A 16258-nucleotide genomic window follows, 5' to 3' on the forward strand; every position below is an offset into this window, starting at 1 on the left:
CCATCTAGGGTACACCCAAAGTTGATTTAATAATACTTAAAATTGGTGTTAAAGTAAGCGCGAGAATCCATACCAATAAAAGAGCTGAAGAGTAAGGATAGTAGAAGATATTTTTTTATTGAATTATATATTTTGGAAAACACATTAAAAGAATAAATACAAAAATATTTAAAATTAAAAAAAGTGGATGTCCCGAGCCTGGTTTGAACTCTTTCCACTCTGCACACCAGCCAAGCACTCTACCACAAAGCTTCCCACATTTGTTGTCGCGCCAAAAAATTTCTCAAACATAACCTGTCGCGTTGTGGAACCCGCTCGTTCCAGCGGGTTCCAGCGCTGGAACCCGCCATAAAAATGTTTCTTTGTATGAGATGTCTCATCTATGTACTTTATAATCTTTGGTTCAATCACTAACCATACAGCATATAGACAACCCATTTCATACAACGAAAATGGACGCAAAAATTTCTTGCGACAGGCCCCAGAGAGGATTTCTTATGCTCTCTTACGCTCATCGTTCGTTCATCTTACGCTCATATTCTCATAGAATGCTTTCTGTTTCTCAGTCGCTGAAAGGAGCGCGACGAAGAAGGTTGGTCTGCGCTTGGATTGTTTTTTATATGTATGCGTGTCACACATTCACATACACGGGGTCATGTGTACGTGCGATTTTGTTTTGAAGCCAGCGCACAAAATTTTGATTTTTCTATCTTTTCAGGCTGTCTACCCTTACAAAATTCGGGTATTCGTTATTTGGTGAAATGACGAAAGAAATAATATTATTTGTTATATTATATTTTTTAATATTTCATCATACATTTTAAATTTATTTAGGAATGAGATTAGGTGTTAGCAGTAAAATGTTTTGTATATATGTATGTATACATTTTTAAGAAGCATTAAAAACAATATACTGAGAACGGAGAAGGGTATATTTCAGTCGACATCACTTAAAACGCCGATTGCTTTTAAGTTTTTGTTGTTCTGCATGAGAACTGTGCTTGCATACCCTACCAATGGATGCATCCTATAATAGGATATTGTAAGACATCATATGATGGATGTGTTTCAGGCACACACTGAAGTTGATCGTTCCGACGATGTAAACCAATGTCTCGGTTTTCTAAATTTTATCAATTGTTAGCGCATTAAAACGTCCAGTATGTTGTCCTGCAGACGCCTTATTGGCTTTGATGACAATTTTATGATTATCTGATGGCCTGCGGTCCTAATGCAGTTGTGAAAAATGCAACTAATTCATTGTGTTGATGGAAAAATGTTTGAAGTTGTTCCACAATGGATATTTTGAGTTGTGTTGGATCAACACTGAGTTGTTGTATGCACAACGCTAATCAACTTCTCTTGTTGAATTTCCCATAAAATATATTTGCAAAAATTTATAGTCTTCATCACGCACTAGCAATAAGGAACCCGTTTTATAAAATATTTGACCCGGAATCTGAAAGAATATAAATTCGTATTTAGGTAATTGTAGACCAAATTGTTTGCCATTATACTTATTATACTTACCTTGAAAGTAGGTAAAAAATTGTCTCAAATAACTTTTGTTGTGCCAAATGACGTCATTTGATAGCAATTATTGTCTAGCTGGATATGAGTCAAAAAATTATAAGAATCTGGACCATTTCCGGAAAACAATTGAAGGAGTGGCTCTGGTGGTAGTACCAATGGCGTCAATTTGACTTGGCCGCTGGCGCAACACAATCCAGGGGCTTCTTTTTGGAATTTAAATGCATTCCAATGTGGACACACAATGTTCATTAGACAATTTGCTCTGAACTGTAATCAATTGCCACATTATAACTTAACGCAGCTGAGTGGGGATTAAACACAACATTTCTATGGTGATTTCGATTCCGTTGAAGTTAATTTCGCGCTTCGCGTTGCTCATCAGTTAGTTTTGCACTTATATATCTGTGACTTGCCGTATTTCGAGTTCTGCGGTTTAAGTTTGTACGTCTGGTGCTGGCATTGTTGGTTTCTTGTATTGGTTTCTGTGTAGTCGCCAAAAGTTACCAAAAAACGATCTAAAGTGAAGTGAACTTACCGTGACTAATAAACACTTATTAGCAAACAAAAACCTTTTAAGTCTTTAAAACAAACGAACTTAATGTGTTGTCACTGAATATCAACCAATTTCTTAACGCATCCATAATATTTGACAACCAGCCCCAGGCCAGTTTGATTTTCTTGTGTATAGGAAATAGGAAAGGGCTGTTTGTATGGCCATTAGGCCATTAGGTGTTTGTAGAGGTTGAGTGAATCCGTGAAAAATACATTCCCACGAGCTGTAGAAGTTATTGGGGCCGACTTTTACGTCGACGACATGTTAACGGGTGCTGGTTGCATTGAGGAACTAAAGACGCTGGGTTTGAATTGAGTAAGTGGTTTTTAAACTCGCCTGAAGTTACTGCATTCGAAAGCACGGTAAAGCAAAAAACATTTTCGGACTCAGAACTGTTTAAAGCATTAGAAATCGCTTGGGTTCCAAAAAAAAATATATTTAAATTATATTTAAATGAAATATATTTGAAATTGATGCTTCAGTCATGGGTCAAAGGGCGAACAAGCGGAACATTCTTTCGGTGACATCGAAGCTGTTTGGCCCCTTGGCTTATTAAGCCCTATACTTATAAAAGGAAAGATCCTATTGCAGGAACTTTGGCTAAATAAGCTAGATTGGGATGAGTCAATTTCAATGCACTTAGAAACAGCTTGGAACAATTTGTATTGCCTTGTCGCAATTAGAGGACATCTCAATTCCGAGATTCGTGTTTACCGAGCCGATGTCACCGATTCAAATTCATGCCTTTTCTGACGCATCGATGAGAGCCTATGGAGCCTGCGTCTATATTCGTTGCGAATCTGCAGAAGCTATTAAAGTTTCGTTGTTGACTGCAAGGTCTAAAGTAGCGCCGCTTAAGACAAAGACGCCCCCCGTTCTTGAGTTATGTGCCGCTCACCTTCTCGCAGATCTCTGCCGCATAAAGCCTCTAATCAAATTTTATATTGAACAAGGTGAACTTTTGTTTTTTTGTTTCGCGATCTTTCAGATTTTTATTGGAAATGTTATAATTAAGGCGTGTTTGTAAATGCTCGCTATCTACATTGATTGATTGATTAGGTTATATAGATTGATTCCCCCATTTATTTTTATTAGCGTTAGCTTGGTTAAGCTTGGTAAGTTTTCCTACGTTAAGCTTGGTAAGTTTATTAGTAAGAGCCTACTACTATATGATACTATACAAATTTGCATCCCAATTAAGACCTCTAAGTGGAAATGTTAAGAATTTATTTGTATGTATGAATATCAAAATGAAACCCAGAACACCTTTAGCCTTAATAACCATTGTAGAAATATGGTCGGCAAATTTAAGTTTAGAGTCTAATAAGACGCCGAGATCATTAACCTGAGTTAATGTTTTTAAGGCAATCCCATAGTGTTAACATGTAGCCTGCAGAGGGCCAGAACGATAAAAAAATTTTCATAAATTTCCATTTTGATCCATGTAGTATGAAATCATTTGATAAACACCCTTTTTGAAAATTTTCAAGATCGGTTTAAAAATTGTATTGGGCAGAAATGGATTTGTACTGAAAGCAAAGCTTTACATCATCTACATACATAATAACTAGAGAGTTCGTTAAAGCAGGAGGCTAGTTCGTTAAAGCAAGGGGCATTAATAAAAAGAGTAAATAACAACGGGCCAAGATGAATTCCTTGAGGGACGCACGATCTAGCACGGACCAGACGGGAATGTATGTTTTTAAATAAGACTCTTTGTGTTTTTTCATCTAAGTAGCTAAACGAAAAAGATCCACGTTAGTAGGTCTGTTGAAAATACCAGAATATTCAGGTTATTCAACAAGAGTGAGTGATTAACTGAATCGAATACTTTGCTTAAGTCTGTGTATATAACAATATAACGACAATTTAGAGATGCCGCTGTAGTTGGCAGCACCGGAGTTTTTTCCCTTTTATACCCTTGCAGAGGGTGTATATACCCTTATAATTTTGGTCAAAAGTGTGCAACGCAGTGAAGGAAACATCTCCGACTCTCTAAAGTATATATATTCTTGATCAGGATCACCTTCTGAGTTGATATGAGCATGTCCGTCTGTCCGTCTGTCTGTCTGTTTCTACGCGAACTAGTCTCTCAGTTTTTAAGATATAGGCTTGAAACTTTGCACACACCCTTCTTTCCTTTGCACGCAGTATATAAGTCGGAACGGCCCGGATCGGCTATATCCTATATCGGATCGGATATCCTATAGCTGATCCTATATAACTGATTAATCGAAAATGGTATAACTTTGGTGTTTTTTAAGTAAGAGAGCTTAAACGAGTTTTACACGAAAGCTATTTTTGGCAAAATAATACGACATGCCAAATTTCATAAGGATCGGTGGACTATATCTTATAGCTTCCATATAACTGAACGATCGAAAATGACCCAACTTTCGTGTTTTTGAAGATAGAAAGCTGAAAGCTGAAACTCAGTACAGATTCTATTTTTGGCCAGTTTATTCAACCTACCAAATTTCATTAGGATCGGCCGACTATATCCTATTGCAGCCATATAACTGAACGATCTGAAATGGTGTTTGGTAGAAATATCAACTTTCGTATTTTTGAAGATAGAAGCTTGGGACTTTTTTTAGATTTTTTATTTTAGTTAATTGGTTTTATTATGATGTAATCAAAAGGATCGGCCAATTATATCCGATATTTGCGGTATATATCCGGTTTTAACTGCAAGGGTATATCAACTTCGGCTCCGCCTGAAGTAAGCTTTCCTTTCTTGTAGGGTGACCAGATAGCTGAGGTGGGAAATACGGACACCGCCGTTTTGTCGTATCCACAAACTGTTCACAGGAATATTTTTTGAAATTGAATTGAACCAATACTATACTTTTCAAGTTTTCAAAAACAAAATTGTTCCGTTCGTCGCTCCATTGAATATTTACTAGTGAAAATACGCGTTCGCAATTTGCGTTGTGGCAGGGAATCGCAAAGAAATATTGAGCAATTTTGAGTATTTCAGAACATGATTCAAGGCAACTATTAGCTGCAAAAAAATCACACACTTTTTCATTGCTACTTTTTTTGAAAAAATCATCCTTTGCTTCTTTTTTGTTCAAAAATTTTTTTAAATTAACAAACTGGTCGAACAATTTCGTATCATCAATTTCAATATTTTTTGATGCGAGAAATGCAACCGATTTTTCGAGAGATTCATACCTCAAATCTTTCCCTGGCTTGAAATTAAACCATTCGAATTCTTCCAAATGACGCAATGACTGGCTCCATTTCAGTAAATATTCACAAGATCTTTCATACACTACAAGCATGGATTCTGTAAAGTTTTGACACTCAGTTTCTTTACCTTCATTTGTTAGCTTTTGCATTTTCTGCTTGACTGCGAATGGTATAAATTTCGAATTAAGTCTTTCAGTCAAAGTCTCCGATACTTCGTCAATGATTTGCAGAACTTCTAGAACAGAATTGTCTTCGCGTTCGATGCTTTTGATTCTATTGTGAAAGACATTCATAAGTGAACTTATAAACAGCAATTGCAATTCCGCAAAATCATCTTTGAAAAAACTCTCTAAAATAATTGGCGGATGGTCAGTGGATAAAAAAAATGATTTCAGAGCTGGAAAAATTTGTAAAATTCGATCAATGCTTGGCTTGAGGGTTAGCCAACGTGTTTTGCTGTGAGATAGCAGTTTCCTGTACTCCACGTCAACGAAATCGCAAAAACTCTTTAATTGATTTGTCCGAACAGTGTAAATCGAGAAGTAATTGAAAATTTTCATTACAATACATTCAATGTCGAAAGAACCGAACCGATCTATACCATGGTGAGCTGAATTGTTCATGACATGGCCTGAACACCCAATGCCAATGATATTTTGGTTTATTTCACGCCTTAAATAAGTCAATACGTTTTCTCCTTCTTTGCGATTCAGCCCACCAAAGTTTGTATTGATATTATCGCCACCGTATGCGACCAGTTTCTCAGTCAAAACATGTTTATCCAACTCACTTTTTATCATGTTAGCAATAGTTTGAGCTTTTTCATCAAACTTTTCTTTGATATTTAACAATTTGACAACTATCCCTCCTTCAGCAGGATCAAAATATTGGACTATCAATGGAAACATTTTCAAATTACCATGATTACTCGAATCAGTGCCTATACTAAAGAAAGGTGTCTTTTTCAAATCTTGCACTAACATTTCAATGGAATGAACAGATAGAACCTGATTTACAATAGCTTCGGTTTTTGTACGTCCGCAAGAAACATTTTTTCCTGCATGAGAATCGCCAAAGAGTGAGCGAATGAGTTGACTTGTGCAATCCATGGATCTGTAGCTTTGATGATGTTTTATGGTGTGGTATGCCAAAGTTCCTTCAGCCGCCCAAACTGCATGTGCCTCTGTTGCTGATTTTTGATAAGTGAAGTCCAAAATGGAACGCGAAGTAGATGCATCTTGCACTTTTTTTGAATGTTTTGGTGTAGCGAGGTGTTTTTCCAGATCACGGGTTCCTACAATTTCACAAGAGCAATCAGGCGATATTTCATGAAAAAAGAAAAAATACAAACCACTATTTGCAACTGACACCTCACAATCACAAACAATGCAATGAGCAAAATATGCAGATTTCCCATCGCTAAAACTACGAGAATAAGTTTTTCTCAACTCCTCTGTAAATGTACACTTGCGTTTGGTTGAATTCGGCGTGGTTTTCAAGCGTTTGTGATCGGGTGACTCGGACATTATGCCGTGTTAATTGTCACAAGCTTGTTGTCCCTATCGAGTGTCAGGTTAGATTTTCCTTTACCGAATTTCGAATACCGAACTTCCAGGATCTGCAACAACAAGTACACTTTTTTTTACAATAAAGCTCTCAACTAATCTAATCGTTATTAGCGTTTATAAAACATCCAGAATACTTACGAGTTGGTTGTTTTGTTACAGATTGACTGATTGAGAATAAAAAAGTCAGCTGTTACAGAAATACACAAAGCAACGCTAAAAGCAATGTACATATGTACGCGACAGTATGCATACATACATAGCAAACCGAACAACCAGACGCAATCGTACCATATTTCTAGGGAATTTTACCGTTAACGCGTGCTAAACTAATTGCGCGTTCTCTACGTCAGCTGCGAGCGCGGGCGCTTTCGAATGTTTAAGTCTAGAAACTCCTTTCGGAAAAATTGCAGGTGCAACCTGTTTTTTCGTTAAAAACGCGAAAAATACGGACATTTTACAAAAAAATACGGACGGACGGACACAGAGCTGAAAATACGGACATGTCCGTATTAATACGGACGCCTGGTCACCCTACTTTCTTGTTGGAAAAAATTTTGCGAATAAATCGGCAATGGCCTTTCAGATGAATTTTCGAACGTAAGCAGAGGTGAAAAAGATACGTGTTTACGCTTTACGCTTGTGTTTACAATATATAAAATGCTTTGGATCCTGGGTAAATTGTATCCGTCAGCGGCGAATATAATTCCTGTAACATTCAGAGTTATGCACGGTAAAATTTGACCGAGCTAGTAGATATCTTGAAAAATCAATACTACTGCAGGTTTTTTTTTATATATAAGTAAAAGCTTATTTTCATTATTTTTTAGGTTAGTGAGGCACCTTGTAAACCAAGGAGGATTTGTTGAAGCGGACGGATATTTCCATGGCACACAGGAGTAAAAAAATATATTTAAATTTTTCTAAAGTGACGTTAAGATCAGTGCACGCCTGAATATCGGACCAGTCATATGTATCGATAAGGCTATTAAGTTTGTGAAAATCAGCATTACGGAAACAGCGAATCTTATTTGTCATACATGGAGGCATCTAGTCGATACCAGGAATGGTTTCAATTGAGACCTCCAGCGTGGGGTGATATGGATCCTCTGGGGTTGAATGATAAATAAAATAATGACAAATAATGACAATAGTACAAATAAATTCTATGTCACCAAACTCTTGTTATTTCACCTCTTCAGAAGCAAGATTGGAGTCTACCGAAATGACTCCACCCCCCCTTCGCTAGTGTACTTACTTGGAAAAACTTCGGAGCTAAAGATCTCCGGCTCTCCAGTTTCTGTAATGGCTATAATATGGGATGCAAAGAAAGAACTATCAGAATATACTCACAGCTCATAGAAACTCATAGCGACGAAAAGACTGGCGAAGTTGGCCAATGGGACTCACACGAAACACGAGCGGTACTCCAAACAAACGTAACCTTCGGTGACAAGAAGAAGATTCTGAAACTGCTGATAATGCCAGGTATGGGAGAAATTTTGTTCACGGAATAGGACTTTCTGTCTGGAGGATAGGCTGTCCGAAGCAGTGGAAAAGGAACATGATAAGAGGTTCATTAAAAGGGAGATGTACAAAGGTTGGCGATTCGATGTCGAAAATGTAGCATAATTTGTAGATCCATACACGGTAGTGGATTTCGCCGGGTCAAGCCGTGCCAGGATGGTTCCACTGAGGAGTAGTGTCTCCTAGCAGTAGTTTGTTGGTTAGGGAGCAGACGTCAGCCTGCTCCGATCGATCTTTATTGAATGAATTCTTAGCTTTCTTACCTATACTCAAAATAAAATTAACCCTTAGATTGAGAAATTTGCCATACAAATTTATTTTTTCTAAATACAAGAAAACATTTCTAGTTTCTAGAAAAAAATTTTCTGAAAATATGAAAAATTTTTTAAATTAAAGAAGTTTTTCTCAAATATGGTATAGAAATAGACACCATAAACTGAAATCGCCCTAAAAACAAGGACATTTTTCTAAAATTAAGGAAAATTATGACCTATTTTCAGGAACCATTTTCTTAATAATAGAAAGGCTCGCATTAGAATTAGTATAGCAGAAAGTAGGCTCGGGCAGATAAATGCAGACTGATCTATATTATATTTTATATATAAAGTTTTAACATGTTAAAAACAAAAAATCATGTTATGAAATTAATAAATTAATTAATAATCATTCGTAATCGAACTACCGAACTGAGCGGACGTGCTTTGTCCGAGCTCCGGGAAAACTTCACTTCGCTTATATTTTCGCCAATATAAGCGAAAAGACACTGAAATACAATTTATTAAAAGCGACAGACAAGCTTTTTTTTTTTATAACAGTTGTAATGTGCTAAACCAAAACTAGTGCATTGTTGAAAAAAAAAATACGTACCACGCAATGAGCTCATTGAGCAACGACCAAAAGAACGAGCGTAGAAGTTCAGTGAACCAAAGAAACGGCTTCTACTCTTACTTTTCAACCCGCGATACCGAAGTGGAAAAATCGGCGCTTAAAAGCAACCCGGCTTTACTGACCGCTGAAACCCAAAGGGCACGGTCTTGCTCACCCGCTCTGCTCACTCCGACTCCCGCGTCATGGAGTTCGCAGTGTAAAACCCCCCCTCCAATATCGGAAACAAATTTCGCACCAACAACAAGCAGCGCTACAACTTCTGCAACAACAGCGAAAACCCCTGCAACTCAAAGTACCACGACGTCAACGACTACAGCGAGTACAAAAACAACAACCTCGGAAAGTGCCAAAGCGGCAACGGCCACACAGACTGGAATGGATCGCTACATCCAAATTAAGCGCAAGCTTAGCCCGCAGAGTAATCCGGCAGGCAACAAAACAAAAATTAACCGTGTCCTGAATAACGATAATGAACCAGACAGATCCACTACTAACAGATTTGCCCTACTGGCGGAGGCTGAGGAAAACCAACCAGCCCAAGACACCGCAAAAAAACCCAAGCCCCCTCCAATCTATATTAGGGAAAAAAGCTCGAGTGCCCTGGTCAACAAAATTGCGTCGTTGATCGGGAACGGTGAAAACTTTCATGTTGTTCCGCTTATCAAAGGGAACATCCATGAAACAAAGGTGCAAACCAAGACTGAAGAGCACTTCCGAATAGTGTCAAAATATCTGGACACTGTACAGAAAAACTATTACACGTACCAGCTGAAAAGCAGTAAGGGCCTACAAGTGGTAGTAAAGGGAATAGAACCTGATGTTACCGCCGAGGAAATAAAAACCGCCCTTAAAGAAAAGGGCTTCGCCGCCAAGAATGTTATTAACATTCTAAATAAAGATAAAAAGCCACAACCCCTCTTCAAGGTCGAGCTCGAGCCTGAAAGCAGGTCGCTGAAGAAGAACGAAGTCCACCCAATCTACAACCTGCAATATCTTTTGCATCGGAAAATCACTGTTGAAGAGCCACATAAACGTAACGGTCCAGTGCAATGCACTAATTGTCAAGAGTATGGACACACAAGGTCTTACTGCACACTTCGGGCTGTCTGTGTAGTCTGCGGGGACGCCCACAAGTCCGCTTGCTGCACTACAAACAAGGACAGTACCGTGAAGAAATGTGGAAACTGCGGAGGCAGCCATACGGCAAACTATAGAGGATGTATTGTGTATAAGGAGTTAAAGAGTCGCATGCGTCAAGTGACCGCAACGCGCAACCAAAATCCACAGAATGCGTACGTTTCGTCAAAAACCACGCCAGACGTCTTCTTCGCCAAAGCTGCGAGATCCTCATTCGGTCCACTAAACACCACCAACGGCTTCTCCTATGCCGATGCTCTACGATCTGGAAGGGAAATTCCAATTCAGCCTAACTCTCAAAGCGCTCAACAGGCCCCAGAACAGCCACACAGCAAAACGGAAACTATGATGCTTACCCTCCAACAAAGTATGATGGAGCTTATGTCATTCATGAAAACGACCATGCAAACGCTTGTTCAAAACCAGAACATGGTGATACAGCTGCTCGTAGCACAACAGTCCAAATAATCTATGCAGGCGCTACGAATATCAATGTGGAACGCCAATGGTGTCTCACGGCATAAACTAGAATTGTCACAATTCTTGACCGAAAACCATATTGACGTTATGCTACTGGTGGAAACGCATCTTACAAGCAAATACAACTTTCATATAAGACGCTACACAATCTACCGCACAGATCATCCAGATGGGAAAGCCCACGGCGGAACTGGAGTTCTAATCAGAGAACGAATTAAACACCATTTTCACAAAAGGTTTGCAACAAACTTCTTGCAGGCCACATCGATACAAATTCAGTCAAGCAACGGAATCCTTTCAATTGCTGCCGTTTACTGCCCTCCTCGCTTCTCAATCTCGGAAGGACAATTTATGGACTTCTACAATTCACTTGGGGATCGATTTATAGCCGCAGGAGACTACAACGCCAAACATACGCACTGGGGATCACGTCTAGTGACTCCCAAAGGAAGACAATTGTACAATGCAATTATAAATGTGAAAAATAAACTGGACCACGTTTCCCCTGGAAGTCCCACATACTGGCCAACAGACTCACGAAAGCTCCCAGACCTTATTGATTTTGCAGTGACAAAAAACATACCTCGCAATCTAATAAGTGCCAAAGCAGTCTCGGACTTATCATCAGACCACTCGCCTGTGCTTCTAACGCTTCTTCAAAGCCCAGAAATAACCGAACACCCCTTCAGCCTGACGACGCCAAAAACGAACTGGCTAAAATACAAAAAGTACGTGAGTGCCCACATAGAATTCGCCCCGGAATTTAACATGGAATCGGACATCGACTGCACTACGAGCGCCCTGGAAGAAGTACTCGTTGCGGCAGCTAAAATCTCTACTCCTCATAGGAAAGATGTAGACCTAAACAAACACTTCAAATCTAATCAGCAAATCGAACAGCTCGTGCGAGAAAAGAGGCGCTCGCGTCGTGATTGGAAAAACAGCAGATCACCAGCTTCAAAACAACGCCTTAAGGAAGCAACCCGATCACTCGACCAGGCTCTTCACCAACAGGAAGAAAATGCACAGCTGAGGTACATCCAGAATCTCTCGCCAACAAGCCCACCCAAATCTTAGCGCCCCAATTGAAACGACCACCCCGATAAGAAACTCTTCGGGATGCTGTGCTCGCAGCGACGAAGACCGAGCTGAAACATTCGCCACACATCTTCAAAGTGTCTTCCAGCTAAACCCAGCCTCAAATTCATTCCTCCTGCCAGTAATTCAGCCAGAGTCCTCCCCTCAGCCAGCCGCACCTCCATTCCGGCCGAACGAAATCGAAAAAGTCATAAGAGGGCTAAAACCAAAAAAGGCTCCCGGTGGTGACCTATTGACCCCAAAGATGCTGATCGAACTTCCAAAATGCGCTATAGAGGTCGTCTGCAAACTATTTAATGGAATCATTAATCTTGGCTATTTCCCAAAAAAGTGGAAGAAATCCATTATTATAATGATACCGAAGCCTGGAAAAGACCACACAATTCCGTCATCATACAGACCAATAAGCCTTCTATCTTGTTTGTCTAAACTGTTTGAAAAATGCTTGTTAACTCGCATAATACCACATTTGGAAGCTTGCAATATCATCCCGGCACACCAATTTGACTTTCGAAGAAACCATGGAACCATCGAACAAGTGAACAGATTAACATCCGAAATACGCTCAGCCTTCGAACAACGAGAATACTGCAGCGCTATTTTCCTCGACGTATCTCAAGCTTTCGACCGAGTTTGGCTCATCGGACTCATGCACAAAATTAAAACGTATTTGCCAACATACACCCACAAGCTACTGGAATCATACCTCTTCAATAGGGTATTCTCAGTGAGATGCAACGCAGCTACTTCGGGCGACTACACCATCGAAGCTGGAGTTCCACAGGGAAGCGCACTCGGGCCGTGTCTATATGTTTTGTATACTGCGGATATTCCTACGAGCGCACAACTAACAACGTCAACTTTCGCCGATGATACCGCTATTCTTAGTCGCTCCAGATGCCCAACGCAGGCAACAACCCAACTGGCTAATCATCTCACAATAGTGGAAAGGTGGCTGTCCGACTGGCGCATTAAAATAAACGAACAAAAGTGTAAACATATAACGTTTACTCTTAATAGACAAACATGCCCTCCGCTTTTACTAAACGGTATGCAGATCCCTCAAGCTAACGACGTAACGTACCTTGGCGTTCACCTTGATAGACGACTTACCTGGCGTAAGCACATCGAATGCAAAAAGATGCATCTAAAACTGAAAGCCAGCAGCCTCCACTGGATCATAAACTCACGATCGCCACTGTGCCTAGACTACAAGTTACTACTGTACAATTCAGTCCTAAAGCCAATCTGGACGTATGGCTCCCAGCTGTGGGGGAACGCGAGCAGCAGCAACATAGACATCATACAGCGCGCACAATCAAAAATCCTGAGAACTATCACAGGGGCACCTTGGTATGTTCGCAACGAAAACATCCACCGGGATCTGGGCATCCTCGCAGTGAAAGACGAAATCCAGAAGCAAAAAGAGTCATACAAAGAAAAACTGTCTTCGCACCCAAATTTTCTCGCTCGGGGATTGACTCGGGTTTCTAGCGTATCCCGCCTTAGACGCAACGACCTCCCAACCCAGCAATCGATTTTTAGGGCCGTCTAACTCCGTATCAGTCAATATGACTGTTAGTTAAGTTAAAAATATAAGATTTGATACACCTCTTGTTAGTCTCGCAAAGAGAAGATTCAAGAAATAAAAGCAACGTTAAAATAAAAAAAAAAAAAAAAAATGTTATGAAATTATGTAACGATATTTGAAATATCAAATATCGCACAAACAAAGGAGTCTTCCATCTCTAAGATGTTGACATTACAACAGTGGTCGGCACCCCAATACATTGATATGATTTTACCGCAATAGTGTTAGTAACGAATAGCAGAAAGTAGGCTGTGAGCATGACGTTTCACACATGCATACTGTGTGTGTGGCAGAGCTCGGGCAGAGAAATTTCCTATGCCCCCGAGATAGGGCCCTGCCGACCTCTGCATTACAAGTTTATTAAACAGTTTATTTAACAAGTGCTAATGGATTCCTTGCTGAACAAGATAATCTGAGAAGCGTTTGCTTCTTTTTTCGCTGGTAAGTTACTAAAAATGTTACTAATTTAATAAGTAATTTAACTAAATTACTAATTTAATTAAACTAGAGCTAATTGTGGAAGTGCATGATAGATCTCAACATCGGCAAAAAGCCAGAAGGTCTGTTGTATATGGCAAAATTTATAATTTGAAGGCTAAGAAGAAAAAGTTATCAACTGGTAAATTACGCCCCTCTTCAAAGGATGAAAATAATTTCAGGTTTTAAAATACATTTTCAGGTAATATGGCAATAGTGAAGAGGCGAAGCCTAGCCTTGTGAAGAGGTCAACGCCAAATTGGATCTTACTTTTGAGTGCCGAAAAATTTTCTTTTTCTCGGACGCTATCGAGCTTATCGAGGAATTGCTCATTCTTAATAAGAATTTTGAACACAAAATTTTATTTTATTTAGACAATAGGAAAAGATTCTTATTGTGCAGCTTATATAATTTGTAAAAACAATTCGCACACATAATAACAACAATAATTATCAGTGATATGTTTGTCAATTTTAAATTTACGTAACTCGATTCAACTTTATTTATAACGTTAGCAGTGGAATCCATTGACTTAACGTCTACTAATCCCATTTTGAAATTCTGTTCCAAATTATGAATTGTTTCAATTAGAAAATCTTCCGAAGATAAATAGAACAGTTTTCTTACCTATGGGCTTTAATTTAATTTAATTTGTTGACTTAACTGAAAACTTATACATTTTTTTTCATATTAAAATTTCAAATTTATTTGGCATTTAAGATTTGGATTTTTTTTTCAAAAATTTTTTGTTCTGAACTGAAAACTTAAATATTATTGTTTTTTTTTCATATTAAAATTCTTAATAAATCATATTAAACTGGATGAATTAAAAATTTTTTTTTTTTAAACAAGCAACCAGCTTGGTTTTTTAGTAAGGCTTTATGGGCCTCACTTCTAATTGGGAAAAATGGAGTGCTGCGCTGCGCCGACTCGCCGACTTAGCATGCCGAGGGTACTTGGCGCTTCGAGGAAGTCGCTGGTTATGTATGATTGTTGTTGGAATAACAAGAAAGTGTTGCAGCCTTATTTATATGTATGTATGTATATACATATGTACGCATGCTACAGAAGCTCAGGGTTCAAGAGTCGAGTTGGGCCATTTTACGACCAAGACAGAAAGCCTACGAAGCGTGTAAGCGACTAACAGGCGCCGACATCCTGCAAAACAAAGAGTGTTCGGGTAGTTAACTCATGCCCATCGAGAAAACCGATTTGGGACCCGCGAGCACCAGTCAATCCAGGCCCGCTATCGCGTGTGCTCGGTGACGGGTATGAAACAAGCGGGACGCTTAGTCGCTGGCCCGTCATGAATCCGGCAGCGTGTATGCGCGCAGGTGTAACGACTGGTGGCGAACGCAAGCCATGTGTGTGTCCCGCAGCGAGTGAGTCCAAGCGAAGTGTGCCTGGGGTCATGTCATGAGCAGTGGCGCCGCCAGCTCGGCGAGATACGTGCTCGGGATTTTCGTTGACTTCAAAGGAGCGTTCGACAATGTCGAATGGAGTGCTGCGCTGCGCCGACTCGCCGACTTAGGATGCCGAGAGTTGAGCTTGTGACAGAGCTTCTTCTCTGACAGAAGCGCAGAGATCCGAAGCAGTTCTGGAGCCGTGTCGGTTCCAGTAACTAGAGGCTACCGCAGGGATCCATTAGTGGCCCATTTATTTGGGATCTGCTGATGGATGTTCTGTTGCGGCGCCTCCAGTTGTACTGCGCTTTTAGCGTGTATTCGGTAACCTGAAAAAGGAGCGATACTTCGAAAAAGGGTTCCTTCAACGAGCGCAAAGGATCGTTGAAGCGTGGGTAACGGAAATCGGTGTTACCATTTTAAACAGCAAGACGGTGATAATGCTGCTGAAGGGGTCCCCCGCGCGCGTTCCCCGTGTGTGAGAACCGCAGGAGCGGTTGGCGCGTGTGCTGCGAGTCGACTGGGCATTCAGTCCTCGCGCCAGGCGGACCATTTATGCCGGACTCATGGTGCCCTGTGCACTATTTGGTGCCTCGGTGTGGTATGTCTTTACAACGCGGCAAGTTGTAGCCAAAAGCCTACTTCTTTCCTACCAGAGGCTGATCGTTATGCGATGCCTTCCGGTATGCCGAACAGTATCAACCCTGGCACTGCAGGTGCTTGCTGGAGACCCGATTCCTGACCTGGTTGCTATGAAAATAGGAATCAAGTACAAGTTGAAGGGTGGATACCCGTTGGAGGGGAACGACTG

The 16258-nt window shown here is 40.1% G+C and overlaps 3 long non-coding RNA genes across 3 annotated transcripts; 1 reads left to right on the forward strand and 2 right to left on the reverse strand.

Moving 5' to 3' along the window:
• Positions 1-811: 811 nt before the first annotated feature.
• On the reverse strand, positions 812-2225 carry LOC108133802 (uncharacterized). Its single transcript, XR_001773781.3, has 3 exons — positions 2069-2225; positions 1531-2015; positions 812-1459 (listed from the first exon to the last, which is right to left on the reverse strand). It is a non-coding gene; the product is annotated as an uncharacterized lncRNA (long non-coding RNA).
• Positions 2226-4807: 2582 nt separating this feature from the next.
• Positions 4808-7683, reverse strand: LOC138925712 (uncharacterized). The gene is made up of 3 exons (XR_011441915.1): positions 6633-7683; positions 6072-6575; positions 4808-5554 (listed from the first exon to the last, which is right to left on the reverse strand). It is a non-coding gene; the product is annotated as an uncharacterized lncRNA (long non-coding RNA).
• A 5969-nt stretch (positions 7684-13652) lies between these two features.
• On the forward strand, positions 13653-14673 carry LOC138925858 (uncharacterized). The gene is made up of 3 exons (XR_011442100.1): positions 13653-14008; positions 14076-14186; positions 14247-14673. It is a non-coding gene; the product is annotated as an uncharacterized lncRNA (long non-coding RNA).
• The last annotated feature ends 1585 nt before the right edge of the window (positions 14674-16258 follow it).

This window comes from Drosophila bipectinata, chromosome 2L (assembly GCF_030179905.1).
Source record: "Drosophila bipectinata strain 14024-0381.07 chromosome 2L, DbipHiC1v2, whole genome shotgun sequence".
Taxonomy (NCBI): Eukaryota; Metazoa; Arthropoda; class Insecta; order Diptera; family Drosophilidae; genus Drosophila; species Drosophila bipectinata.